Here is a 7,969-nt window from a genome sequence, read left to right as displayed (position 1 = left end):
TTATTACATAAACTTATTCTGCCAAAGAGTTGATGAAGTCTGAATTACTGATGGGATTAAAAAGCATTCTTCATTGCTACGGTTATGTTCTTGAATGAATGTTTGCTTTGGATCCCCGGTTGTGTCTCTCAGTACTTTTTAGTTTCATCTTTTGGAAATATGGGACATTACACGGATTTTGCAGCTTCTGTATCATTTCATAGTGCTAATGAGCTGGCAATGTAAATGGCTAGTTAACACTGATCATTCTTTTAATTAAATTAATTCTGTATTAACAGAAACAATGGTGTAGAAATTATCTCAGTGGTGCTCACTGCTACCCATTAGATATTGCCAGTGCTCACAGAATACACAGGGACTCCTTTGCTCTCTGCTCTGCATAACAATTAATATTTTGCTTAACAAATTTATCCAACATACTTTTCTGAGCATTTTCCAACTGTTAGTACTTGAAAACATCTTAAATTGGACAGCTAGTCTTAATGCTTCTGTGAAGGTGAAGCACTTAAAAAGCAGTTCCTCCTGAAATTGTTATATGCTTCTTCCCTTACTTGATACATTTTCAGCAGGTTATCAGCACTATCAGAGAGGAAATTGGCCAAGCCAACAGACTGACAGTATCTGCCTAATTAGCACTCACTGCATTTATCCAGCACCCTCAAACATTTCACAGCTTCGACATTTGCTCAGTCACTTAAAGTTCAATGTACTTGCAATTCTTCAAGAGTTACTTTGAAATTAATCAGTTAAATTGTGCCTTTTGGTTGTTTCATATGATTACTAACTCACCTGTATAATTACTAAAGTAACTATTCTGAGAATATATTTCCCTTTGCATTCCATTCTCTTAATGTGTTCAACAAACTTCTTCTCGATTGCCTGCTATATTATTCTATTAAGATTCTTCCAAAAGGATCGAGAGATCCAATTTAAAGACAGGTTATATTATCAAAATGATTTTAAAAAATCTATTATTCTGACCTGATTGCTTTCAACTTTGCCTCTTGCACTGACCAGTCTACACACAGTTCAGCATCAACAACTTTAAGAACAAGATAAAAATCACTTTATCATTATGAGTTTCATGTTTTGTTTTTTTGGACTTGGCCTTCAGTTTAGCACAGCCACTCTTCTTAGATCTTTTCTTAACTGGCTTGCTTGTAACTTCACACATGCAAGCAGTCTTGCTCTAAAGTTGTTTATCCTCAGACAGAACTATCAGTATCATGTAAGTAGAAGCAGCCAGAGCAGATCTATGAACAAAACAGGCATTATAACATCTTGGTTTAAGTGACTATATGGGAAGGTGGTAAATGATTCTCTAAGCCATAAATATAAAGCCTGTCCAAATGATTTTTGTCACCTCAGATTATTATCTAGCTGCTACACTAGCTCGGGGAGAAAAATTCAAGCTATAGTCATAGATATTATGCTTTCTAATAAAGTGAATAGTTTTCCTCATAAGATAACATGAAGTCACTTAGGACTTAAACCACAATTACGTGCCTTAGAAAAATGAGTGTTTGCATTTGGCTATCTCGAAGTAAGGCAGTTAGAGCCTCTATGATCTTTATATCATCTTTAGTATCAGCATTAGCATCACCCTTTGATATAATCAACCCATGTAGTGATGAATCTTTCCTAAAATAAGCATCCTTTCAGATTACAAAAATCAAAAAACTCCTAAATGGCACTGAACAGAGAAGAAATTAATCCCACCAAAAACTGTGCAAGGGGAACAAACATACCTTTATTTTGAGAAAGACAACTGTCATCACACAATGCAGCAAGGAAGAAGGAGAACAAAGAAATGTTATTTGTATCAGTTCAAATCTAACTTTCCTCCCTATCCTTGAGGAACGGTGAGAAATGAAAACAAAGTGGAACAATAAAATATCAGGGTCTGCAACAAAGCAAAATATTCTTCCAGGATTAGTAGGTTTCCCTTTGATCATACAAACAAACCAAAAAAAAAAAAAAAGAGAAGAAGAAATTTGCCTATTCTTAAGAGAAAATGAGAATAAAAAACACAGTTATAATGGCTGAGAAGCCAGATGAAAAGTTGGAGATGAAGCTCAACTGCTATAAAGGGCGCTGATTTTTATTTTCTAATGTTACATAGCTCCCTCATCACCATGACTCCTCAGTCTGTCCCATGAAGATTGCATATTGGAAGCTGAGCTGCTGCATAAATAATTAGCATAGGTGAGGACCGCTATGCTGTTACTGACGCTGATTTTGGTAGTAATTCCAATAAAAAGCTGATAATGTTATTGACCAAGGAACACTTACTGACTATGTGAAAAAAGATCATGACCGAAGTAAGTAGTTACTAAATCATATATGTATGTTCTCTTCATCTGCCTATGAACAAGACTATTATCCACGAAATTGCGAAAGTCTCTCTGGAAGCTGGTCATGCAAAGTATCAACGAGGCAGAGAAGTTTTTTTATTATTATTTTTTTTAACTTCTGCAACACATCAGTAAAAAGAGGGCCCGAAACTCAGGTATTCTCAAGATTTTTTCTCGAGAAAAAAATCAGCTGCCAGAGGCTGCCAGCTTCATGCTTAGCTGCTCTTTCCTCTCAAATTGAGAGCCCAGCAAGCCATGTTAATATTACTGTATCTCTTCACACTCTTCAGCTGGTCCTTTCCCTCTTTTCTGTGCTGCCTGTTGTGTTGAGTGATGACAATTAGTTTGGTCAATGTCAGGTCACTGTTTTTTTTGGAACAGACAAATCAGAGACATCTCCAGAGGCTGCAGGTAACAGGTCATTCATCTACCACTGTGCTAAGCTTGTTTGCATACCCACACGAGATCAACAGTTAAAGGAAAAAGCCAACAAAACCTGTGGATTTTCTTTCAGCAGTGGATGGCAACACTAATCCTGGACTCTGATACGCAGTAAATGGGAGATAAAAGGCCTGTTCCCACTACTCAGGATTCTGAAGGTTTAAGCTTGTTTTGGAAACGTGTAAGGACGACGCACTGCTGCAATGTGAGTATCCTCATCAGCCCAGTCCCTTTTCTTCTGTAACAGCCATTTGCGGATTTCCAGAAAAGAGCAAGAACACAGCACATTCATGTGACGTTGCCCTCTAATACTCTCCTGGCCTCTGGCTATTTTCAGCTCGGGGAATTTTCTGTTCCTGCTGTAGGCTGTATGTTTAGTAGCCCAACAGATCTCTTTCAAGCCCTTGAATTCGTGTTGACTACCTGCATTCACAACATCCTTTGGCAAAGGTGACTACTAGCACTGACCGAAGAGCCACCTCCTTTTCTGTGATTTTCTAGCCCACTTTAATTTGGTTTTATTTGGTTTATCTTGGACCATCACAAGACAACCCCTAGCCACCTGTCCACATTACTCATGTTCAGTGGCTCTCTAGCAACCCTTTAAGCTCTCTCTTTTCTGAGCTGAAGAGTCCTGGTTTTCTCAGTCATTCTTCATATAGTTGTTCCCTGCCTCTGAGCACCGCTGCTGCCATTCAGTGAATCTTCTTCAGGATCTACTACACCTTTCTTGAGACACCAGGACCAGAATTGCATAGTATGGGTCAACTACAGATTTATATAGTAGCCTCCTTTTTTTCTGCTTTGCTGCCAAGTCTTTCTCTAATTGTTACTAATATTCTCCTTTCTTTTACTGCTGCTGAGGACCAACTCGATGTTTTTATGGAGCTCGCTATCAAGCTCTCAGAGCTCTTTCCTGAATGGTAGGGGTCATTTCAGAGACCATCACTGCAAACATGAAGCTAGGGTTGCCTTTTTTCTCTTTATTTCTTTTTCTTATGCATCACTTTACATTTCTCTATACTGAGTTTCATCTACCATACTATTGTCAAATTTCATAAGGACGTTCTGAGATTCTTTGTGCCTGGCCCTTGCACTTACTACTTTTAATAACTTTGTAACATCAGTAAAGGTTGCCAGCTCCCTGTTCAGCCTCTTTTCCAGGCCATCTGGGAACAGGACAAACAAGCCAGGATGCAGCATAGACCTCTGTAGAAGCTGGTAGTGACCCGAGTCCATTGTGAGAATCACCACTTCCACCTTCTTTTTCCCATCTTTAAATAGGATGTCAGGATTCTTCTGTCCATGGCACAGCTGGGATGGTAAGCTACCTCACTACATTTTCTTTGTTCCTTCACCCCCCAAATATTTATTTTATTTAAAAACAGAGGATGTAGGCCAGCCATCACAGCATTGTATTGAGTTATTAAAGATGACAGCACAGTGGAATCCCTTGTGGTAATGTTATAGCTTCCAGTATGCCAATGGCAGTATGAAAAGTACCATGAATCCCAAAGGGAATGTCTTTAAAATTGAGAGCAAGCAGAGGAGAAATAGCACAAGAAATGGCTCATATCGAGGCAGACAGAACAGTGCTACCAAGAAAACATTGCTACCCCATCCATCCTTCCATACGAATGACAGCAAGTATGAGGGGCAAGTGTGCGGATCAGGCCCAGAGGAACCACTGAATGCAGCTGCTGAGGAGAGCAAGCATAAAGGCATCTGGATATTTATTATTCAGTCTTTCCAGCACAGATTTGTCATCTGTTTTAGAAGCATCTGTGGTGCTTGAAGATGGAGGACGCAACAGAAACAAAGCATAACCTTTCTAGTCTGCAAAATTTTATTAAGCAACAGCTGGACAATTCTTACAACTCCAAATCATCAAGGAAAAATAGGGCAATCAGTCCATCTCTCAATCATGTAGACAGTAAAGAATCTGGACAAACCACATTATTATAGGGAAACCAACAATGCTTTCTAGGCACCTCCTGCAAAATCTATTACACAAGATACATAAAAGGAGAGGTGGATCAGGATAAGTTTTTAAGAACAATGGAAACTAGGTTCTGGATGGATAGTGAGCAGGGAAAAAAAGAAAGAAGAAAGTGAGATTCCAAAAAATATTTTTAAAACACTGTAGCTGTATGAAAGTACACAAGGGGTCTAATGAGTTTTCAAAAGGCTTTAAAAGAAGAAAAACATGCTGGGCTTGCTAGCTTAAGAATGCAGGCACCTGCATGGATACGTGCTCATTAAATTAAAATAAAAAGGAAAAAAAAATCCAAAACCATGTTCAAAGTTATAGTACCAAAATAATGCATTTATAAACAAATGCAACTCCCCTACTTTTTCAGGAAGCACTACAGTGCCTTTTCAATCAAATGCATCCCCATGCTATTCCACAACACTATATATTTTATCTACAATTAACAACAAGATCTTGAACACACGTACCCTCCCCTAAACACACAATACACAAAAAGGGAAAGAAAAGAGAAAAAATGTAGAAATAGTGAAGAAAAAAAAAAAGAAAGAAACTAAAGGTAAAACATGTATTGACCATCAACCAAACAAAAGAAATCAAGGAAAATTATAAAGTTGTGAACAAATAGATTGGAACAAGATATGTAGGAATTACAAGCTGAGCATGATCCTGATAAAATTTTAGAAACTCAAGTGTCTGCACATAGTTCAAAAATATTTGTCCTCTATTATTATTTTAATCTTAATTCATGTAATTAGAACTAGCCATCTACTTGACCAATAAGAGAAACATCTGAGAAATACACATTTGTCTGGATTCAGAACTGCTGCATCAGATTTTATTTTTAAATTTATAGTAACCTAAACTGGAGAGCAAGGATTTAGATGAAAGAGGCAGGCTTTAATATCATACCATCCACTTCTTTTCATCGCACACTCTGGTTAGGTAGGTATTTGGTGTTTACTTATTCTTTAATCTTACAAAGAAGTCACGCTGCTTTGATCTTACAATCAATTTGGTATGAGGAAACCTGTGTACTGCCCAGTGCTCCGCAACAGTCACTTCACCCTGCAGCAGCAATTTCTCACTGCGGATCCACTTGCAACAACGGAAGTTGAAAGGTGTGGTTTTTAATTTCCCTAACAAGAACTGCTTCACTGAACCCCTGTTGTTCTCTTTATTTGGTTAACTGCTTTTGTCTTAAAAATCTCATTTCTAGATGCTGCCAAAAACAGCCCAAAGAAGTTTTCTTTTCATACGTCTTCAGCAATCTCAGGAAACATGCAAAGCTTAGAGTCTTCAAATCTTAAAATTTCTTTGCAGGATTTTTTTAGAAGAAAATTAAATATCATGATAAAAACATTTATTTAGAAAGAACATTGTTCATAAATGGTAATTAACTTCACTCGTTCCAGAACATGTAAGTTTTAAGAGGGCCTGTAGTGCCTACCTGCAAGCTGCTGAAGTTGGTAGGACTCTGTATCAGTATTTGCTGATGGAGGATTGTGCTTATCTAGGAGGTGAGGAGACTTCAAAACAGAAAAATCCATCTACCAGCCTTTTTTGTTTACCTCATACTGGAAAAAAAATCACAGTATCAACCTCTAAATAGCACAAATAGCTTGCTCTTCTGTAGTGGAATCCTAGAAATGGGGGAGAATGGCAAAATCCTGAATGACTACCCTGTGGCCAGGATTTCACTCCTAGCATCCTTCGGAGGGAGAAAGCGGGAGAGTTGCCAGAACTGCCAAAATAGTAGCAGACTAGTGCTTCGGAGTCAATTCTTACATGTCATCACAATCATTCTTCCTTTATAATCAATCACACAATAAGGGGAAAGCATACATTAGGTCAGATGCTGCTCTCTCCTGTGTCCTGATGTAACCACGTAAAGACGCTGGAACCTGGCCCCTTCTCAGCCTGACTTGTCTGCCACTGAGCTACCTGACAGATTTGCTGGTCTGCAGTGATTTGGGCTCTGCAGAAATGTGCCACTTCCAAACAGTGCTGCCAACTGTTGCTCTGGCAAACACATCTTTAAACCTTGTAAAAAAAACACTCTTTCCCCTTTAAAACAGTTTTAGTGTGTGCTGCTTCCTTCAGATGAGGTTTAAACTGCTGCTGACAGATAACAGGGCACAAGATTAACACAGAATCACTCCTATGAGGCTGCAAAAAAACAAACACTCAGAAACTGGCTGAGGCAATGACCAGGCAAGCTTACAAGTTTATTGGAAATTTCTGAGAGGATACTAAAGACACTTCAAAGGAAGCCTGGACCTATGCAGAGTCTAGACTGAAGGCTTCAGCCAAGTTGGATACCTTGATCTGACACTGTTACACAGCTTTGTAAAAACGCGGAACAAAACTGGGGAAATGTGGAACTATTTTACTGTTTTTGCATCACAGAAAGTTTAACTGAGACGAGCTTGCGTGCAAATCTACTGTCATAAAACTGATACACAGGCTGGCCATGGCACACGCTACTGCTACATCTAGAACTGAGTGCAAATTCTTAACGTGACAATTCTTTTCTTCTCTCTTTCATCCCTCCCCACCTCTTGCCTTTCCATAGTTTCTTAGCACATTGCAGAAATGTGATATTCCCACTGAACAATTCTGCTGTCTCAAGGTAAAATACACCACTGCATGCACAGTCCACTTCACACAAGCCTTTAAATACTAATTTCTAGACTCCCATAGGAGCTGTGTTTTGAGGAGAGAGCCATATTTTTCAATCAATACGGGTCTCCTGTGGGCCAGCAGGGCAGATTGTGCCTGCAAACGTCCATCCCGGACCCCAGCTGGCCCTGCAGTTCCAGCAGGTCCCTAGTGCTGGACTCAGAGGTCCTGCAGGCACTGTCAGGACGCAGCCCCATCAGCCCTGTGCAGCATCTGCCCAGGTATCAGCAGCTCTGTGGTGCTTCAGAAGCAGCTGAGCCCTGCTGAGAGGTGTGTGTTGGTCCGAGCAGAGCACAGGGCATCTACACCCAGACTATCCCCAGGGCCTCAGCAAGCGCATCCCAAGCGATGTGGGTACCTCTGTGCAGCGCTGCACCTCGCCCTTGCTCAATGCCCTACTAAGCTATGCCAAGAGCTTCTTGCAAACCAAGCCTGTCTTCTACCCTTTCTCACACCTCAAGAGAGCACATGGTGCTAAGAAGAGGGAAAGCAAATCAAGGTT

This window comes from Tinamus guttatus, unplaced genomic scaffold, assembly GCF_059628265.1.
Source record: "Tinamus guttatus ecotype Peru unplaced genomic scaffold, ASM5962826v1 Tinamus_guttatus_pri_ptg000264l, whole genome shotgun sequence".
NCBI classification, from domain to species: Eukaryota; Metazoa; Chordata; class Aves; order Tinamiformes; family Tinamidae; genus Tinamus; species Tinamus guttatus.
Note: the sequence above shows the minus strand (reverse complement) of the source record.